This window comes from Hordeum vulgare, chromosome 1H (assembly GCF_904849725.1).
Source record: "Hordeum vulgare subsp. vulgare chromosome 1H, MorexV3_pseudomolecules_assembly, whole genome shotgun sequence".
Taxonomy (NCBI): Eukaryota; Viridiplantae; Streptophyta; class Magnoliopsida; order Poales; family Poaceae; genus Hordeum; species Hordeum vulgare.
Genome location: NC_058518.1, coordinates 135,693,028 through 135,716,236, shown reverse-complemented (window position 1 = coordinate 135,716,236; position 23,209 = coordinate 135,693,028).

Genomic DNA, 23,209 nt, shown 5'->3' with positions numbered 1-23,209 from the left:
GAAACATAAACTATACAAATTTGATCAACCTAAACAGTTTACTTGTTAGTAACAATAATGGACACAAATTTCAACTTCACTTCAAGAAATAATATCATGGTACATCTACGCCTTGTGGTGAAGAAGTGTCGCTAATGTTCAAATATATTACACTTCACCGAGAAACTTCAGAAGACCGGAGCAACTATTTTATGGTACCGTCTTCAATTTCAAACATAAATTTCTCAAACAATTATTCAACTTTATTAGCATGCACATCAGGAAACAAATACATCACATACACACTGCATTCCTAGATTTAGAGTGTTTGGTCATACACATTATGCATCGGAAAGAGTAAATCCGCAATACATAAGATTTCAGAGTATTGAGTCATCTCATATCAAACAAATATTCTAAGAACAATTCCTAATAGCCTAGCGCAAAGAGACCAGCTTATAAGACATTAACATATCTTATAAAATTTGATCTGAAGTTGCCTTACATATACATATGTAAAATGATGATCACGTATATCACAATATGTATGTGTTTTTTCTTAAACTTTGTATCTCAGGAGCTAGTTGTCGAAAAAGGTAGGAGTCTAATCTTTTCATAATATGTGTCTTTCTCAAAGCGACGATAGAATATCTCAATAACTAAATAGTAGCTTCCTGGCTATTATCGCACCTCCAGATGTAAAATCGACATACAATATTGAAATCAAAAGTGAAAACATACCATGTCCCCTAAACTTTTAGCACAAGCTTTCTATTTAACACACTGATAGGTCTCACTAGATCGTTGATGGCGCGCGTTGCCGCGCCCATCCATTTTTTAAATAAAATGGTAGGAATTTTGGAAAGTACATTAGTCAAGAAAAACAAATAAATTGTGCATAAGACTAGTCCATATATTTTCGTACCATCCATTGTATGAGAAGTTGAAAATATATTGGAAAACTAAATTGATCAATCATATTATAAAAATATATTGAGATAAATAAGCAGTCCATCAAGAAAAGAAAATCTTAGTCAACTAAATGTAGATAATTTGTACCCTATATACTTGGGATTGAAACAATGTATATCAGAATGTGATGACAAGTATTGATATTGATAAGGAACCAGACCCAGGTAGATAACTTTAAGCAGGGTAAGCATTGACACAACGAAGATCGTGTGTGTTGGTCATAAATGTGTATCTGATATAGCAATTCTTTTTACATATTGATATAACAGTCTAGGAGTCTAGGAAATATGCGTGTTTGTAACTAATGCTAGAGCCAGAGCATTGTGTTTACTATTCTTGAGTATAATGCCTTGCTTAGGTGTCTTCTGCAAAATCTTTGCGATGCAACAGATATGATCTCAGAACATGACAAAAGCATAAACTCCCCAAATAAAATGCTGACAAATAAGAATGTAAAGCAACATCAATTAATCATGCAAAGGAAGCTGATATTACTAAGCACTTTCATGAAATTACATCTTCCATACTTTATATTTTTAACACTTGTACGATAGCAATAACCGTAAATAATATCATGATGCTCTCTCAATGGTCAAGTTGAAATGACTACATGAAACGGATAAATGGCGCATGAACCATTCTTTCTGATACAAAAAAAATTTCAAGAAAAAGAGGAACCATAAATTCCAATTACCATAGTTTTTTGTTGTTGTCTAAAAGGCAATTTAAGAGTGGAAAGAAAACAACCATGGGTTTTATTTTAACTTGAAAGTTGACAAATCCATGATATAGTCGAGTTAATCAAGTATAAAGGTAATTAAAGGGTAACTTTTGGATGACATATGTTTTTGAAAACTAAAGCTGAGATAGCCATTGGTAAATATGAAGTTAGCTTAAGTAATCCGAGGTGAAATTCCTTATTTCAACTCTTCAAGATATAGTTAACTGAATTTTGAATAGTATATTAAACTATTAAACATCACATGGCATGGAACATAGCTAACTGAATTTAATCTTCAAATGGATGCAGAATATCCCACGTTCATACATAGTGGCGGAGTTTCATGGGGGCCAACCTAGGCAGTGCCCCCCTGATGACCCACAAGTATAGGGGATCTATCATAGTCCTTTAGATAAGTAAGAGTGTCGAACCCAACGAGGAGCAGAAGGATCTGACAAGTGGTTTTCAGCAAGGTAATATCTGCAAGCACTGAAATTATCGGTAACAAGTAGTTGTGTGGTGAGATGATTTGTAGCAAGTAGCAAGTAACAAAAGTAACAACGGTGCAGCAAAGTGGCCAAATCCCTTTTGTGGCAAGGGACAAGCCTGGACAAACTCTTATAGGAGGAAAAACACTCCCGAGGACACACGGGAATTTCTGTCATGCTAGTTTTCATCATGTTCATATGATTCGCGTTCGTTACTTTAATAGTTTGATATGTGGGTGGACCGGCTCTTGGGTACTATCCTTACTTGGACAAGCATCCCACTTATGATTAACCCCTCTCGCAAGCATCCGCAACTACGAAAGAAGAATTAAGACAAAGTCTAACCATAGCATGAAACTAGTGGATCCAAATCAGCCCCTTACGTACCAACGCATAAACTAGGGTTTAAGCTTGTGTCACTCTAGCAACCCATCATCTACTTACTACTTCCCAATGCCTTCCTCTAGGCCCAAATAATGGTGAAGTGTTATGTAGTCGACGTTCACATAACACCACTAGAGGAAAAACAACATGCAACGCATCAAAATATCGAACGAATACCAAATTCACATGACTATTTATAGCATGACTTATCCCATGTCCTCAGGAACAAAAGTAACTACTCACAAAGCATAATCATATTCATGACCAGAGAGGTAATGAGTAGCATCAAAGATCTGAACATAAACTCTTCCACCAACTAATCCAACTAGCATCAACTACAAAGAGTAATTAACACTACTAGCAACCTTACAAGTACCAATCGGAGTCGCGAGACGGAGATTGGTTACAAGTGATGAACTAGGGTTTGGAGATGAGATGGTGTTGATGAAGATGTTGATGGTGACGAGTCCCCTCTGATGAGAGGAGTGTTGGTGATGACGATGGCGACGATTTCCCCGTCTGGGAGGGAAGTTTCCCCGACAGAATTGTCCTGCCGGAGCTCTAGATTGGTTATGCTCATGTTCCGCCTCGTGGCGGCGGCGAATCCTCCGAAAAGCCTCCTCTTGATTTTTTCCAGACTGAAACCCTTCTTGTAGCAAAACAGGGGGGCAGTGGGCCAGCAAGGAGCCCACAAGGCCCCTAGGCACGGCCAGGGGGGTGGCCGCGCCTAGCAGGCTTGTGGCCACCTGCTGGCGCCCCTCTGGCACTTCTTCGGCCGAGTATTTTTTATAAATCCCAAAAAAAATCCACGTTGATTTTCACGGCTTTTGGAGTTGCGCAGAATAGGCATCTCAAACTTGCTCCTTTTTCAGGCCAGAATTCCAGTTGCCGGCATTCTCCCTCTTCATGTAAACCTTGCAAAATAAGAGAGAAAAGGCATAAGTATTGTACCGTAAAGTGAAATAACAGCCCAAAAAGCGATAAATATCAACATGAAAGCATGATGCAAAATGGACGTATCACCCCCTCCCCCCGGCTCATAGAACACCATGTGTATATATATACAGTCATGCCAAAATTGTCCACTAAAAATGAGTTTACAGTGATAGTATCCCCCCCCCCCCGATCTCAGCCCAAGCTCCATCACTGTTCATATATGTCCGCACTTACATGCTTTAATTCCCAATATTTATGTAAAGAGGAATTTTGTAAAACTATAATTTCCTATGCATCACAGGTCGCAGAACAAGGATGTCTGCAGCCCAACAACATGTTGCTCTGTTAATTGGGCATAGGTACATAAGAAGCCGGGTTCATATAGGCATCTTTGTTTCCAAGAAGATAAACCTGAAGCACTTGCATGACAATAAAGAGAATAACATACCCCCTCTGAATCATCATAATGGGATGCCTTCGCTCTGCTCACCTCCAAGCAGCAAAAATATGTGAAGACAAAGTGAACAAATCTTAGTATTATAAAATATGAAAGTGCAAAGACGAGCAGGAACAGGAACCAAGATAAACAAATCTTCCATTGGATCCATTCCCTTCCCTGTTTTAACGGCAAATGACAGCCTTGTATACAAGCATCGTGCAACTGCAATATCACAACTAAATTATAACACACACACACACAGAGCGCCATCATCCTTGGTCAAGGTGAAGGCCTCCTACGCTAAACAAAGACACATGCTAAACCTCTGTTTGATTATGTTAACAGTTGCAAATTTTAACATATTACTCGTATAGGCACTCAAAATAATCTTTAAGAATAGCTAAAATAATGAATGATTGTAAACTACAAATTGAATAAGGAATCATGCATAGAGAAAATTAAGAATTGATACTAGAAAAATGTCCCATAAGCCTGTTAAAGAGCTATTGCTAAGATTACAGTGAAGCAAACATACACGACACAGGAGCAGAAGCACACGGAGAAGTTCAGAACATGGCCATGATGCATAAACCATAAATCCATAACCAAAACATGAATTGTACTTAAGCAATTGTAGCTACAGATTTTATTTTATGATAGCACTTAAGAAGGCATCGACAGTGGAACCGGGAGTATCTTTGGAGGATTCTTGAGGGACTTGTTTTCAAAAAAATGGTAATTCGGACACAGCACAATCCCATATCAATACTCTTCGTGCTCTTCACACATATTATGTTTGGAACGCATGTTATAATTTCTTGTGTAGGCGCAATGTGAGATGTCATATGTAGCATGTTGTACTTACAACAGCAAAGAGGAGCCTCTAATATGATAATATATGTCTTGTGGCATCTCAGTCGTCGCCAATAGGAGTGTCTGCTTCACTTGCCCATGTTGTTGGCCCTTTCCTGGTGTTGCCTTTTGCCTACTACACCATCCACATCAAGGCTAGGTTCACGTCAGTCGAAAGTCATCGTCATCATCAGGCCCCGCAAATTCAGATCAACAGATCACCACCGGCAAGAGTCACTTCACTCGGTACTAATGGTTAATGGCATCAACGAGAGAATATTTGGCACGGTAGAAGCATTTGATATTTGAAAGGAGAAGTTATAAAGCCTTGATAGAGGAGCATGTGTGATAAATAGGTAGGAGAGTAAATTGTTGATGAGCTATACATGAAGTGTCCTACGATCCTCTTGGCTCTGGTTTGGATTATTTGATGGTTCTAAACTATTTCTTCTCCTTCCCGGTATTTTCTGAAATCACGCTTTCTCGATTTCTAATCCGCATAGATGTCCTTCATTCTACTGCTCTAGAACTCCATGTAAATAAATATCATACTTTCCATTGTCAAGAAACTTTATAGCTTCCCACGAGAACAAAATATAGACTAATCTAAAGGCATTAGAAGCTGGGTTGCATTCAGTTTTGAAATCACCAATATCAAGATGTGCAAGTTCAGGGAAATACTTAGTAAAGGAAAACAAAGTTGTGACTTCATACCAGCAAAGAAATTCCTAGTTGGGGATGCCTAAGTAAACAATCTTTGCAATTGCCTTAACAATCCATAAAATTGCCTTAACACTTCCAGTGATCAGACAACTAAAACAACATCCTATGAGAAGGCTTAAATGATAATAACTCCTTGCTAATGATGTACTGTTCAAATAACCAGAGTAGAAGTTGGGTGTTACGTGCTCAAGAAGAGCATGATGCCATGAACCAATGCCCTAAGCAGTTAGAGCATCATAAGCGGCAAATATATTCGATCTCTTATTTTGTATTCCTGGAGATGTGCGGGAGAGCAGTTACAGAATAGGTCATAGTCCTAACCTGTCTTTACAGTCATCATATAAAAATACAGAAACAGAGGGCATGAGTAAAAAGGGAGATGTATCTGAAACAATCGTATGAAGAAAAAGCTCCGCAAAAAAGTAGGCAAAGGGAGAACAATTCATGTCCACCACAAGCAGCAGTTAGTCTTACAAAAGCGCACATCAAGTTTCAGCGCCATGATTTCGCCGCTTCATATCCCGAGACAGGCTGATCAATGAGGAATCATGACGGCAGAGCGGGTGCAGCAGGCCATCGAAGCAACTGGCATCACCCCATCACTGTCGCTCAAGGGCCTCACCTCCCTCCCGCGTCGGATACCCTCGCGAGCGTCTCCTCTACTTGTTCCCCAACCACACCACGCCGCCGCATCCTGCCTGCATCGACTACCTCGTCTGGATCCCTAGAGCGAGCCGTTTTTTACGACTAAAGCGAGTGAGTGATAGATCGCTCTGTAAATGGGCTTTCCATACCAGCCGAAGCCCAATCAACCACGGTGCTTAGAAAAAGTCACAAGAGTAGCGGACCCTTAGGACATGAGGTCCAGATCGCGGAAACTTGCGCTGGAACGGTGATCCCACGGCCAGGGACGATTTCAAAGAAAAATCCGACGGTCGATATCACTCAATACGTGAGAGAGCCCGGTTTGGGTGCAGTTTTACTGTCCTAAATAACATTTGCAGAAAATCCATATTTTGATGAACCACCTATATAAATAGATTCGTCTATACCTCATCGTCCAATCAAATATATATCTTTCACTCCTACTGAATATCCTTAGTAAATAATAAATACCATTTTGCGTAGCCTCGATGAATCAAATTCAATTCTCTTTAGCCTCGATGGAAGAGAAATATATTGATTTCTCCCCTCCCTCCACTATGCACTGTTGGTTCATAATTAATCTAACAACATCATGGGGTAACCCTCGTCTGAATATACTGGTGAGAAAAGCAAACAAGCATATGCTAATTAAGTAATGATTCATTGGTTAAGAACACAACTAAAGGCAAGAAGAGTGTAGTTCGGGAAAAAATCAGATAATTGTAGGATAATGAAGCCTGCATTTCTACTACACCATGTGAGCAAAAGTTCAGCAACCATGAAATCCCTAGCATGAAATTAATGTGTGCCCCTAATGATAGAGGCGAGGGTCCCGATCTTTCGATGAGATGATGGCTATCAATTTGGTGAAGATGACTTTGATGATCTGACTACAAATGTGCACGACGTTGCGCCTTAACAATCATAGAACCAACTCCAAGAGGTTATTGACCACGCCGGAGCACGATCAACCTAACCACGAAGGTCTCTTCCTGCAAGCAATCGAAGAACAAGCAAGATATGATAAAAGCAATCTGAATATTGCAAATATATATGAAGTATTGATAAGGGTGGGGATCTGAAAGAGGTCTTGGTCTGGTCGTTGGACAAAAACGAAGTACATGAAGTTGCAATGGCTAACTTTTAACTAAACAAATCCCAAGCAAAAAGCTACTAGGTTGATCTACTTATATAGGAGCAAGGGGTGGCAGCCAAGGAGGTGGGAGGACGTCCTAAGGCAGACTAAAACTAACCCTAGGTTGTATAAGGCCTATGGACCCAAGTGGAGGTGATGCAACACCTTTAGACTTATAGTTTGACTCAGATTCTGATGCAACGTCAGATTGTTTCATCAATATATGCATGCTCCGAACGAATTTTAAGGTAATTACACTTGGGATGGAACGTACATAAAATCTAATTTCCAAAAAAAAAAATCACCGAATTCATAGTCCATATTAAAAAGTTGTTGATGTTTTGAGACAGATATGTCTGTGCAGTCCGAATCTGAGTCCAGAATGTGTGAGACTTGGACTTTATCTTCTCTTGGGCTAAATGTGATGTGAGAGAACTTCTTGAATAACACATAATCATTTCCTTTGATGTGAGAGGACTTCTTGAACAATACTTAATCATTTCTTCTTCTTTTATCTTCACACGTGGTCCGTGCAAGCGTTTGACAAGTCTGCATTTAGGCATGGAGTAAAATGTTGGGGAACGTCGCATGGGAAACAAAAAAATTCCTACGCGCACGAAGTCCTATCATGGTGATGTCCATCTACGAGAGGGGATTTCCGATCTACGTACCCTTGTAGATCACACAGCAGAAGCGTTAAGAAACGCGGTTGATGTAGTGGAACGTCCTCACGTCCCTCGATCCGCCCCGCGAACCGTCCCGCGATCTGTCCCACGATCTAGTGTCGAACGGACGGCACCTCCGCGTTCAGCACACGTACAGCTCGACGATGATCTCAGCCTTCTTGATCCAGCAAGAGAGACGGAGAGGTAGATGAGTTCTCCGGCAGTGTGACGGCACTCCGGAGGTTGGTGGTGATCTGATCTCGGCAGGGCTCCGCCGAAGCTCCGCAGAAACGCGATCTAGAGGAAAAACCGTGGAGGTATGTGGTCGGGCTAAAAGTTGTCTCAAATCAGCCCTAAAACCCCACTATATATAAGAGGGAGGGGAGGGGCCTTGCCTTGAGGCTCAAGAAGCCCCAAGGGGGTCGGCTGAGCCAAGGGGGGGAAGTCCTCCCCTTCCAAACCGAATCCAACTAGGTTTGGAAGGTGGAGTCCTTCTCTCCTTTCCCACCTCCTCTTTTTTTTCTCTTTGATTTTCTTCCTATGGCGCATAGGGCCTTCTTGGTCTGTCCCGCCAGCCCACCAAGGGCTGGTGCGCCACCCCCAAGGCCTATGGGATTCCACGGGGTGGGTTGCCCCCCCCCCCCCCCCCGGTGAACACCCGGAACCCATTCGTCATTCCTGGTACATTCCCGATAACTCCGAAAACCTTCCGGTTATCAAATGAGGTCATCTTATATATCAATCTTCGTTTCTGGACCATTCCGGAAACCCTCGTGACGTCCGTGATCTCATACGGGACTCCGAACAACATTCGTTAACCAACCATATAACTCAAATACGCATAAAACAACGTCGAACCTTAAGTGTGCAGACCCTGCGGGTTCGAGAACTGTGCAGACATGACCCGAGTGACTCCTCGGTCAATATACAATAGCGGGACCTGGATGCCCATATTGGATCCCACATATTCTACGAAGATTTTGTCGTTTGAACCTCAGTGCCAAGGATTCATATAATCTCGTATGTCATTCCCTTTGTCCTTCGGTATGTTACTTGCCCGAGATTCGATCGTCAGTATCCGCATACCTATTTCAATCTCGTTTACCGGCAAGTCTCTTTACTCGTTCCGTAATACAAGATCCCGCAACTTACACTAAGTTACATTGCTTGCAAGGCTTGTGTGTGATGTTGTATTACCGAGTGGGCCCGAGATACCTCTCCGTCACACGGAGTGACAAATCCCAGTCTTGATCCATACTAACTCAACGAACACCTTCGGAGATACCTGTAGAGCATCTTTATAGTCACCCAGTTACGTTGCGACGTTTGATACACACAAAGCATTCCTTCAGTGTCAGTGAGTTATATGATCTCATGGTCATAGGAACAAATACTTGACACGCAGAAAACAGTAGCAACAAAATGACATGATCAACATGCTAGGTCTATTAGTTTGGGTCTAGTCCATCACATGATTCTCCTAATGATGTGATCCCGTTATCAAGTAACAACACTAGCCTATGGCCAGGAAACCTTGACCATCTTTGATCAACGAGCTAGTCAACTAGAGGCTTACTAGGGACAGTGTTTTGTCTATGTATCCACACAAGTATTGTGTTTCCAATCAATACAATTATAGCATGGATAATAAACGATTATCATGAACAAATAAATATAATAATAATAACTAATTATTATTGCCTCTAGGGCATATTTCCAACAGTCTCCCACTTGCACTAGAGTCAATAATCTAGTTCACATCACCATGTGATTTCAACGAATCCAACACCCATATAGTTCTGGGGTCTGATCACGTCTTGCTCGTGAGAGAGGTTTTAGTCAACGGTTCTGAAACTTTCAGATCCGTGCGTTCTTTACAAATCTTTATGTCATCTTATAGATGCTGCTACTACGTGCTATTTAGAAATGCTCCAAATATCTACTCTACTATACGAATCCGTTTCACTACTCATAGTTATTCGGATTAGTGTCAAAGCTTGCATCGACGTAACCCTTTACGACGAACTCTTTAACCACCTCCATAATCGAGAAAAATTCCTTAGTCTATTTAGTTACTAAGGATAACTTTGACCGCTGATCAGTGATTCAATCCTGGATCACTCTGTGTACCTCTTAACAGACTTGCTGCAAGGCACACATCAGGTGCGGTACTCAGCATGGCATACTTTAGAGTCTACGGCTAAGGCATAGAAGACGATCTTCGTCTATTCTCTTTATTCTGCCGTGGTCGGGTTTTGAGTCTTACTCAAATTCACACCTTACAACGCAACCAAGAACTCCTTCTTTGCTGATCTATTTTGAACTCCTTCAAAAAATTGTCAAGGCATGCATCTTGTTGAAACTTCCATTAAGCGCTTTTGATCTATCTCCATAGATCTTTGATGCTCAACGTTCAAGTAGCGCAATCCAGGTATTCCTGTGAAAACTCCTTTCAAACAACCTTGTATGCTTTATAGAAATTCTACATTACTTGTGATCCACAGTATGTCAACCACATATACTTATCAGAAATTCTATAGTGCTCCCACTCACTTCTTTGGAAATACAAGTTTCTCATAAACCTTGTACAAACCCAAAATCTTTGATCATCTCATCAAAGTGTATATTCCAACTCCGAGATGCTTGCACCAGTCCATTAAAGGATCGCTGGAGCTTGCATACTTGCTAGTATCCTTAGGATCGACAAAACCTCCTGGTTGTATCACATACAATGTTTGCTCAAGGAAACCGTCGAGGAAACAATGTTTTGACATCCTATGTGCAATATTTCATAAATAATGCAGCAACTACTAACATAATTCAAACAGACTTTTAGCATCGCTACGAGTGAGAAAGTCTCACCATAGTCAACTGTTTGATCATGTCGGAAACATCTTTGCGACAAGTCGAGCTTTTCTTAATAGTGACTTATCACCATCGTCGTCTGTCTTCCTTTTAAAGATCCATCTTTACTCAATAGACCTATGACCATCAAGTAGTTCTTCCAAAGTATACACTTTGTTTTCATACATGGATCCTCTCTCGGATTTCATGGCTTCGAGCCATTTGTCGGAATCCGGTCCCACCATTGCTTTCTCCATAACTCGTAGATTCACTGTTGCTCAACAACATGACCTCCAAGACAGGGTTACCGTACCACTCCGCAGTAGTACGCGACCTTGTCAACCTACGAGGCTTGTAGTAACTTGATTCGATGCTCGATGATCACCATCATCAAATTCACTTCAATTGGTGTAGGCGCCACAGGAACAACTTCCTGCGCCCTGCTACACACTGGTTGAAGTGATGGTTCAATAACCTCATCAAGTTCTACCACCCTCCCACTCAATTCTTTCGAGAGAAACCTTTCCTCGAGAAAGGATCCGTTTCTAGAAACAAACACTTTGCTTTCGGATCTGAGATAGGAGATGTACCCAACTGTTTTGGATATCCTATGAAGATGCATTTATCCGCTTTGGGTTCGAGCTTATCAGACTGAAACTTTTTCACATAAGTGTCGAAGCCCCAAACTTTCAAGAAACGACAGTTTAGATTTTTCTAAACCTCAGTCTATATTGTGCCATCTTAACGGAAATACGCGGTGCCCTATTTAAAGTGAATGCGGTTGTCTCTAATGCATAACCCATAAACGATAGTGGTAATTCGATAAGAGACATCATAGCATGCACCATACCAAATAATGTGTGGCTATGACGTTCAGACACATCATCACACTATGATGTTCCAGGTGGCATGAACTGCGAAACAATTTCCACATTGTCTTAACTGCGTACCAAAACTCGTAACTCAGATATTCATTTCTATGATCATATCGTAGACAGTTTATCCTCTTGTTACGACGAACTTCACTCTGAAACAGAATTGAACTTTTCAATATTTCAGACTTGTGATTCATTAAGTAAATACTCTTGTATCTACTTAAATCGTCATTGAAGTAAGAACATAATGATATCCACTGCGTGCCTCAGCACCCATTGGACTGCATACATCAAAATGTATCATTTCCAACAAGTTACTATCTTGTTTCATCTCAATGAAAACAAGGCCTTGCTCATGTGGTATGATTATCATGTCACTAGTGATTCAAAATCAGGTGAATATAAAGATCCATCAGCATGGAGCCTCTTCATGCAATTTATACTAACATGACTCAAGCGGCAGTGCCACGAGTAAGTGGTACTATCATCATTTCCTCGTATCTTTTGGCACCAATATTATGAACATGTGTAACACTACGATCGAGATTCAATAAACCATTGAAGGTGTTTATTCAAGCAAACAGAGTAACCATTATTCTCTTTAAATGAATAATCGTATTACAATAAACACGATCCAATCATGTTCATGCCTAACGCAAGCACCAAATAACAATTATTTAGGTTTAACACCAATCCCGATGGTAGAGGGAGCGTGTGACGTTTTGATCATATCAATCTTGGAAACACTTCCAACACGTATCGTCACCTCGCCTTTAGCTAGTCTCCGTTTATGCCGCAGCTATCATTTCGTGTTACTAATCAGTTAGCAACCGAACTGGTATCCAATACCCTCATGCTACTAGGAGTACTAGTAAAGTACACATCATGTATATCAAATATACTTCTTTCGACTTTTGCTAGCCTACTTATCTACCAAGTATCTAGAGTTGCTCCGCCTCAGTGACTGTTCCCCCTCATTACAGAAGCACTTAGTCTCAGGTTTGGGTTTAATCTTGGGTCTCTTCATTACTGCAGCAACTGTTTTGCCGTTTCACGAAGTATCCCTTCTAGCCCTTGCCTTTCTCGAAACTTAGTGGTTTTACTAACCATCAACTATTGATGCTCCTTCTTGATTTCTACTTTCGCAGTGTCAAACATCGTGAATCACTCAAAGATCATTGTATCTATCCTTGATATGTTATAGTTCATCACGAAGCTCTCATAGCTTGGTGGCAGTGACTTTGGAGAACTATCACTATCTCATCTGGAAGATTAACTCCCACTTGATTCAAGCGATTGTCGTACTCAGACAATCTGAGCACACGCTCAACGATTGAGCTTTTCTCCTTTACTTTGTGGACAAAGAATCTTGTCGGAGGTCTCGTACCTCTTAACAAGTGCATGAGCATGAAATCACAATTTCATCTCTTTAGAACATCACTTATGTTCCGTGACGTTTCAAAACGTCTTCGGCGCCTTGCTTCTAAGCCATTAAGTATTTTGCACTGAACTATCGTGTAGTCATCAGAAACGTGTATGTCGGATGTTCACAGCATCCACAGACGACGCTCGAGGTGCAGCACACCGAGTGGTGCATTAAGGACATAAGCCTTCTGCGCAGCAACGAGGACAATCCTCTTCAAAGTTTGCAACTATCAACTTTCAACTAATTTTCTCTAGGAACATATAAAAACAGTAGAGCTATAGCGCAAGCTACATCGTAATTCGTAAAGACCATTAGACTATGTTCATGACAATTAGTTCAATTAATCATATTACTTAAGAACTCCCACTCAAAAAGTACATCTCTCTAGTCATTTGAGTGGTACATGATCCAAATCCACTATCTCAAGTCCGATCATCACGTGAGTCGAGAATAGTTTCAGTGGTAAGCATCTCTATGCTAATCATATCAACTATACGATTCATGCTCGACCTTTCGGTCTCATGTGTTCCGAGGCCATGTCTGCACATGCTAGGCTCGTCAAGCTTAACCCGAGTGTTCCGCGTGTGCAATTGTTTTGCACCCGTTGTATGTGAACGTTGAGTCTATCACACCCGATCATCACGTGGTGTCTCGAAACGAAGAACTGTCGCAACGGTGCACAGTCGGGGAGAACACAATTTCGTCTTGAAATTTTAGTGAGAGATCACCTCATAATGCTACTGTCGTTCTAAGCAAGATAAGGTGCATAAAGGATTAACATCACATGCAATTCATAAGTGACATGATATGGCCATCATCATGCGCTTCTTGATCTCCATCACCAAAGCACCGGCACGATCTTCTTGTCACCGGCGTCACACCATGATCTCCATCAACGTGTCGCCATCGGGGTTGTCGTGCTACTCATGCTATTACTACTAAAGCTACGTCCTAGCAATATAGTAAACGCATCTGCAAGCACAAACGTTAGTTTAAAGACAACCCTATGGCTCCTGCCGGTTGTCGTACCATCGACGTGCAAGTCGATATTAACTATTACAACATGATCATCTCATACATCCAATATATCACATCACATCGTTGGCCATATCACATCACAAACATACCCTGCAAAAACTAGTTAGACGTCCTCTAATTTTGTTGTTGCTTGTTTTACGTGATGACCATGGGTATCTAGTAGGATCGCATCTTACTTACGCAAACACCACAACGGAGATATATGAATTGCTATTTAACCTTATACAAGGACCTCCTCGGTCAAATCCGATTCAACTAAAGTTGGAGAAACCGACACTAGCCGGTCATCTTTGAGCAACGGGGTTACTCGTAGCGATGAAACCAGTCTCTCGTAAGCGTACGAGTAATGTCGGTCCAAGCCGCTTCAATCCAACAATACCGCAGAATCAAGAAAAGACTAAGGAGGGCAGCAAAAAGCACATCACCGCCCACAAAAACTTTTGTGTTCTACTCGAGAAGACATCTACGCATGAACCTAGCTCATGATGCCACTGTTGGGGAACGTCGCATGGGAAACAAAAATTTTCCTACGCGCACGAAGTCCTATCATGGTGATGTCCATCTACGAGAGGGGATTTCCGATCTACGTACCCTTGTAGATCCCACAGCAAAAGCGTTAAGAAACGCGGTTGATGTAGTGGAACGTCCTCACGTCCCTCGATCCGCCCCGCGAACCGTCCCACGAACCGTCCCGCGATCCGTCCCACGAACCGTCCCGCGATCCGTCCCACGATCTAGTGCCGAACGGACGGCACCTCCGCGTTCAGCACACGTACAGCTCGACGATGATCTCGGCCATCTTGATCCAGCAAGAGAGACGGAGAGGTAGATGAGTTCTCCGACAGTGTGACGGCGCTCCGGAGGTTGGTGGTGATCTGATCTCGGCACGGCTCCGCCCGAGCTCCGCAGAAACGCGATCTAGAGGAAAAACCGTGGGGGTATGTGGTCGGGCTGCCGTGGAAAAGTTGTCTCAAATCAGCCCTAAAACCCCACTATATATAGGAGGGAGGGGAGGGGCCTTGCCTTGAGGCTCAAGGAGCCCCAAGGGGGTCGGCCGAGCCAAGGGGGGAAGTCCTCCCCTTTCAAACCGAATCCAACTAGGTTTGGAAGGTGGAGTCCTTCTCTCCTTTCCCACCTCCTCTTTTTTTTCGTTTCTCTTTGATTTTCTTCCTATGGCGCATAGGGCCTTCTTGGGCTGTCCCACCAGCCCACCAAGGGCTGATGCGCCACCCCCAAGGCCTATGGGCTTCCCCGGGGTGGGTTGCCCCCCCCCCCCCACGGTGAACACCCGGAACCCATTCGTCATTCCCGGTAACTCCGAAAACCTTCCGGTAATCAAATGAGGTCATCCTATATATCAATCTTCGTTTCCGGACCATTCCGGAAACCCTCGTGACATCCGTGATATCATCCGGCACTCCGAACAACATTCGTAACCAACCATATAACTCAAATACGCATAAAACAACGTCGAACCTTAAGTGTGCACACCCTGCGGGTTCGAGAACTATGCAGACATGACCCGAGTGACTCCTCGGTCAATATCCAATAGCGGGACCTGGATGCCCATATTGGATCCCACATATTCTACGAAGATCTTATCGTTTGAACCTCAGTGCCAAGGATTAATATAATCCCGTATGTCATTCCCTTTGTCCTTCGGTATGTTACTTGCCCGAGATTCGATCGTCGGTATCCGCATACCTATTTCAATCTCGTTTATCGGCAAGTCTCTTTACTCGTTCCGTAATACAAGATCCCGCAACTTACACTAAGTTACATTGCTTGCAAGGCTTGTGTGTGATGTTGTATTACCGAGTGGGCCCCGAGATACCTCTCCGTCACACGGAGTGACAAATCCCAGTCTTGATCCATACTAACTCAACGAACACCTTCGGAGATACCTGTAGAGCATCTTTATAGTCACCCAGTTACGTTGCAACGTTTGATACACAGAAAGCATTCCTCCGGTGTCAGTGAGTTATATGATCTCATGGTCATAGGAACAAATACTTGACACGCAGAAAACAGTAGCAACAAAATGACACGATCAACATGCTACGTCTATTAGTTTGGGTCTAGTCCATCACATGGCTCTCCTAATGATGTGATCCCGTTATCAAGTAACAACACTTGCCTATGGCCAGGAAACCTTGACCATCTTTGATCAACGAGCTAGTCAACTAGAGGCTTACTAGGGACAGTGTTTTGTCTATGTATCCACACAAGTATTGTGTTTCCAATCAATACAATTATAGCATGGATAATAAACGATTATCATGAACAAAGAAATATAATAATAACTAATTATTATTGCCTCTAGGGCATATTTCCAACATAAAAATAGGTGAAGTATTTTTGTTCTGGATAACATAAAGAAATTATTGCATAACTATTATAAGAAATCACATCGCAAATATGCAAATATGAAATATTTTTGGTTGTATCCAAGGTAGTCATGTCCTCATCACCAAATCTTACATGTGGTAGTTTACTTTGGCATCGTGTGAAAATCGCCTTGATTTCAAGTAACTCAAACTTAGGATGTGCATTGAAACTTAGGTCGGCGATCTCAACATCGAAGGTACATGGACGTTAGTCGTGTTCGTGTAGCCATCCGGTGAGAAATAGGAGGCGGGATCACGCGGAATTGGAACACATCGAGCGGGCCAAGACAGGAGGGAGGGGTGGTGATGGTGTAGGGGAAGGACGGTGACACAAAATAGTTGAGGCAGAGGTCAGGACACACCGACGGCCACGCCACTTCACTATCATGCATAGCCTACAGTTCCACCATATTGCGAGCCCACTAACTCGATCTTTCGCTCTCTCCATCCCTCCTTCTCTCGCGCGCGCGCTCTCGCTCTCCCTCTCTCTCCCTCCCTCCCCTCTCTCTCTCCCTTCCTCCTCTCTCTATCTCTCTCCCTCTCTCTCTCTCTCTCTCTCAATACTCAATTATATAGGATCTCTGTCGATAACATTGTCATCATTCACATTGTTATCTTAGGCCTCTATATGAATTGAACAGCTCCATGAAGCCATCTGCTTCTATTGTTCTACATACAATGGAATTGTACCGGAGTTCACCCAAGGAGACTTAAGAGACATTTAAATACCTAAATTTACCTAGGGGTAGATGGTTGACGATCGCACGGAGTAACCACTACTGTGCAAGGACGGTGGTGCGCTTCTTGCTGGTGTACACGAGGCCATTGAATCCTCGAGTATGGCGACCTGTGCGAGCTCCTCCTACAACGCGTGCATGGTGACCTCATCACCCTTGACATGTCAGATATGACCTTAGCCGTGGTGGGGAATTCATCGTAGTCGTCTACGAGATGCACACAACGAAGAAATGGGTATGAGATGTTGAGGAATCGATGGTGGAAACCAGGGCAGGGTCACGTTAGTGGATAGCAAGAAGTCTCCTCGGCTACGAGGCGATATAGCAACATAAAGGACCCGACACCACGACAGTGGTGGTATGACATCGCCTCCAGTTGTGATGATAGCGGGGACAAGGGAGAGCGTACCCACAGGGTCAGAGAGGTTGACATGACGTGGGCGAAGCGGCGGCTGGAGGCGCTCTAGTAAGATGTAGAGAGTAGTCAAGATGGTGGCATGGAACAGAGACTGAAGTCGGAGGCGCGTCCAAGGAAACGAGGGACAGGCTAGGGCTCGTTGCATTGTGGGCTGCCTCACGGGGGTGGGCTTGGCGACGCGGGAGTGTGAAGGAGCGGACGTCGTTGTTCGATAGGGTACAAAACGAAGCGAAACCACCTACCAACTTCTCTTTAGGAGTTGAGATTAATTAATGTGATTGAGCATGTGATTAAGCGAAGTATGGATAAATTAATTAATTCAATTAAGCGACGTATGGAAAGATTGATTAATACGATTGAGAGACATATGGTAAGTTCAATAAATTTAGATTTGGTGTTTAGAGATTGATTAAAGATAGACCCTCATTGATTCTTGCTCATAAAGACATTATTAAATAACTTGCACCCACGTGAAAAGTTTGGATATGTTCACATTTTTGCAACTTATAAAAATCAACATGACAAATGGGAAGGTTCGCTTTAGATGATAAAAAACAACGGAAATGTGCAAGGAAAAAACCAGCGTGAAAAGGATGATGAACGGTTAAGTGAAAATAAACCGATGAGGCGAAAATATACCGCAAGTCACGGCCTACCACCCCCCTTAGAAGTAGAGATTTGGCAACATATGAATGTAGAGCATCTCAGGCCGCGTCCCCAACACGCCCTCCCCCACGCCATTTTTTCCCGTCGGCGAGGAGAAAATGGCCCAGTCGTGCCCCGAGGAGACATTTTTTTGCCGGTTAGGGCCGAAATTGGCCCCGGCGGTCCCAGTCCGAACCCAACGCACTCGGGGTGCCCGAGGACGCCGGCGAAAGGAAAAATGACGCGTCGGGCCCCCGTGTCACGCGAAAAAAGGCTTTTTCTTCTCCAGAACCGCCCCTCGCGCACCACACCTTTCGCCATCGTGCCTATTCCGGCACCGTCCACCTACCTACCGCCGCTACAAAGGCCATCTCCCCGTCGACGGATGTAGGGTTCGCCGCAGCTTTGCCCCCCTCCCCCGCCCCCCGCTTCTTGGCGAGTTTTCCCGGCGCTCCGGGGACGTACGCGGTTGCGCGTCTGCCACGCCTGCCAGGTGTTCGGCGATTTTCCTAGGCGATGATCTCCAATGACGAGGAGGCGTTCGTGGCGCTACTGGAGGAGGAAGGCGATGTCGACGCACAGGATGAAGAGCACCTCATGGTCCTCACCGCTCTGGCCGGCCTGTTCGCGAGCAATGCAAAGCCGCGGCGAGGTGGCTTGGCGTCGGGCAGGCTGGAAGCAAAGCAGAGGCATCGACTGGAAGGCTATTGCTTGCTATACGCCGACTACTTCGTCGACGCTCCTCTGCGCGGTGATAAAGTATTACGGTGTTGTTATCGTATGAGCCGGAAGCTCTTTCTTGGGATTGTGAATTCTATCAGGGAGTTCGACAGCTACTTCAAGTGCAAAAAGGATTGCACCGGCACACTTGGATTCACCTCGCTCCAGAAGTGCACGACAGCTATGAGGATGCTTGCGTACGGAGCTCCCGGTGATATTCTGGAAGACTATGAACGCATGGCCGAGTCCACCACCATTGAGTGTTTCTACAAGTTCTGCAGGGTAGTGGTGGGAGTTTTTGAACCTCATTATTTACGATCGCCAAATGTTGAAGACACTGCTCGGATCCTAGCACAGAATGCAGGAAGAGGATTTCCTGGGATGCTTGAAAGTATCGACTACATGTATTGGAAATGGAAAAACTATCAATTTGCTTGGCAAGGGATGTACAAAGGTGTCAAAGGAGGTTGCAGTGTGGTACTTGAGGGAGTGGCCACACATGACCTCTCGATTTGGCACTCATTCTTTGGTATGCGAGGAACTCATAATGACATCAACGTACTGCAGTGCTCAAATGACTTTGCCAAGCTTGTTAAAGGTCACGCTCCTCTGGTTAACTACGAGGTCAGTGGGCACCACTACAACAAGGGTTACTACCTAGCAGATGGCATCTATCCGAGATAGTTCACATTTGTGAAGACTATCTCAAATCCTGCATCACGAGGCAAGCGCTCCTATTTTGCCAAACGTCAAGAAGCTTGCAGGAAGGATGTCGAACGGGCATTTGATGTGCTTCAATCTCGTTTTGTTATTGTTTGGTACCCTGCTCATACTTGGTCGAAAGATCAAATGTGGGAAGTCATGACTTGTTGTGTTGTCTTGCACAACATGATCGTTGAGAGAGAGCATGAGGAGCCAGCGTTTGACATTAAACCATGTTACAGGCAAGGTCCTTTTGCCCAGGTTGATCACGAGCTACCGGCAACCTGAACTGTCTTCCTCAACATGCATCAGGAGATCCGAGATCCACAGATGCATCAACAACTACAGCACCATTTAGTGAAGTATCTGTGGAGGCTCAAGGGCGACGCCTAGCTCGATTTTTAAATTGTATTGACTGTTAAACTATTTTTTAATTTATATTGATTTCTGTAATGAATTATACGATAAAAATATAATTATTATTGTGCAATTTGTGCCGAAGCATGTTAAATATGGATCAAAAGAGGGCTAATTTTACGTCGAAAGTGGGAAGCACGGGTGCTTTCCACCCCGCGGAAGGCTACAAGCTCAAGGTGGAGGAGCTCACCGCCAAGCTCGCTGGAGCGCTACACGGCTTCACTAGACATCCAAAATTACTCCACGTGCTCAAGTCCGAACATCGATTTCACCGATAGTATGGGGATCAAAGTTGCTCGTTTCAAGTTTCTTCAGCTTGATTAGCGGCATGCAGTGTTTCTGGACTCTGTATGAAGTCTCATGCTTCCTGTCCAAAAAAAGATCAACTCTCCACGGCTTCATTGATCTCCTCGTCAGTGGCTGTCCAAAAAGGTTCAGGTTCAATGTTGCATTGCTCAAAGGTACCCTTTTTCTTCGCTGAGTAAATTCAAGTTCATGCTTCAGTAATTCTTTGCAGAAGTTGTACTCAAATTCATGTTCTAGTTCTGAACTGAAGTTCATACTTTTTCTTAGATAAACTCATGCACTGAAGTATACTGACGGATTAGGAAATGTTGAAGTATACTAGTAGATTTGGACTGAATTTTGCTGAATGAATATGGAAAATTATTCTCTCCTCCAAATTTCAGAAGCTTGGTACTGGATTTGTTTTCGGAATTTCTGCACAAATTTCAATGAAATTGATAGCTAACTGAATTACAGTTTTATTCGGAAGATTTGCACAATTTTCATCAATATAATCCATATGTGTTCACTGAATTTTCATCAATATAATCCATATGTGTTCACTGAATTTTCATCAATATGCACATGTTCAAATTTGCAGGGATCACTGAATTTGCATGGATCACTGAACATTTGCATCGATTTGCATACTCCATGTGTGTTCACTGAACATTTGCATCAATTTGCAAACTGCATGTGTGTTCACTGAACATTTGCATCAATTTGCATACTTCATGTGTGTTCAATGAATTTGCATACTCCTCGTATCATCCCATCAACGTTGTTGAGTCCAAAGGCAAAGTTCTCTAACAAGGTCCAGTTTCTCAGCTTGTTAGCAAACTGGCAGTACCAAACTGAATTATGTTCAAGTTATATACACTGTATTTGGTACTCCAAACTCGCAGTACGAAACTAAACTAGTAGTAGCAGGTACTCCATTTTTGTATTTTGAAAATTATCCACTCCATTTTTCTTACATACACTCTGCACTTCTTACATACTCTCTGAATTTTCTCCGACATAACTGAATTCTCTGTTACATAAACTAAGCACTTCTTCTTTGACTGATTTTTTTTCAGGTTTTGTACAGCAGCATGCTGAAAATATTCAGTTATTGACAAATCTTGACACAACTTCCAGGAGATGGAATCCTAAGCATTGGCGCTGGACCTCGATCTGGAAGGAGCAAAACCAGGGAAGGAGAAGCAGTGGCGCAGACCTCGATTCGGCGCGCGGTCGTCTTTAGGCGGGGAGGGAGCAGCGGCGGCAGGGTACTTCCGAACTCCCCCACCGGAGTGGGTGGGTGGAGACGCGAGCAGGGCGACGAGGAGGAATCGCCGTCCGCTGGTGGGCAGGGTCGCCACGCAGATGGTCGCCGGTGCTGGCTGGGCCGTACTGCCGGCTGCCGGCGGTGGCTGGGGCGCGCGGAGGACGATGGGAGGAAGAAGCAGAGTGGGGGTCGATTAGTAAGAGATTTAAGAATCTGAGGTTTTGTTTGCAAAACTACCATTGCATGCGCCAGCGACAAGAATTTCGAAATGGAGGGAGCATAATTTGGGTGATATATAGAAAAATTAATTAATGCGATCGAGTAATCATATGATAAAGTTACTTAATTTAGATTTGGTCTTTAACTTTGGTTAGAGATTGACCTTGATTAATTATTTTTTATAAATATATTACTAAATAATTACATGAGAAGTTCTAATACATTCATATTACGGGCTCTTTATGATCAATTGGTATGGCAAACCATATATATTGAGGTTGATGAGGGAGGGGGTCTCTTTATGATCAACTAGCAAAAGGACCCGTGCGTTGCAATGGAAGAAAAACAATTATAATCTTCAATGATGCTGATCATATTATATCTTTAAAATTTTAGAACATTTTTTGAAATGCATGAACATTTTTTGAATTAGCAAACATTTTTTTAATTGCACCCAAAAAATAACACACAAACTTTTTTTCAAAAACATAGAATTTTATTGTTTTCACCAACATTGTTCACAAAATTATGAACATTTTTTTGAATATGTGAATAATTTTACAAAAATCCTTAGCATTTTTTGAATTCACAAACATTTTATATTTTCTTCAAACTTTTATTTCAAAATTCCCAGTTTTATAAATTGCAGAAGTTTTTCAAAGTTCTAAATTATTTAAACTAAAAAATGGAATAGAAAAATGAAAATAAAAAATGAGACTAAAAACAGAGGCACAAACTGTTTTTAAGATTTTTACACGGACTTTTGTTTAAAATCGTTGACTTTTTTATTTTATGGATATTTTCTTAAAGTTTAAACATTTTTTATATGCAAACATTTTTCAAAACTCGTGAGTAGTTTTGAATTCTAAAAAAAATATGTTTTTTAAATATTTTATTTCGAAATTCTCAGTTTTTAAAAATTGAGAAAAATTGTTTGAAGTTCTAAATTATTTAAAGTAGAAAAACAAAATGGAATTAAAAAGAAAAATAAAAAAAACTAAAACTAAAAAACAGGCGCCCACGCATGGGCCGGCCCAAACAGGTGTGCTGCATTTTTTTTCAACGACCAGAACATAATATAGGAGGTGCATACATTGACCGGCCCAGTCCGAGGATTTTTCTATTTGAAACGTTTTTATGACTTATAGATAGCATTGATGGGTAATTTTAATCAACTTTAAGAAAAATTTGGATAAAGAAGAAGCACTATTTACTTTATTAATAGGTAAGATAAGATAAGATTGGTATGGCAAACCATATATATTGAGGTTGGTCAGGGAGGGGGTA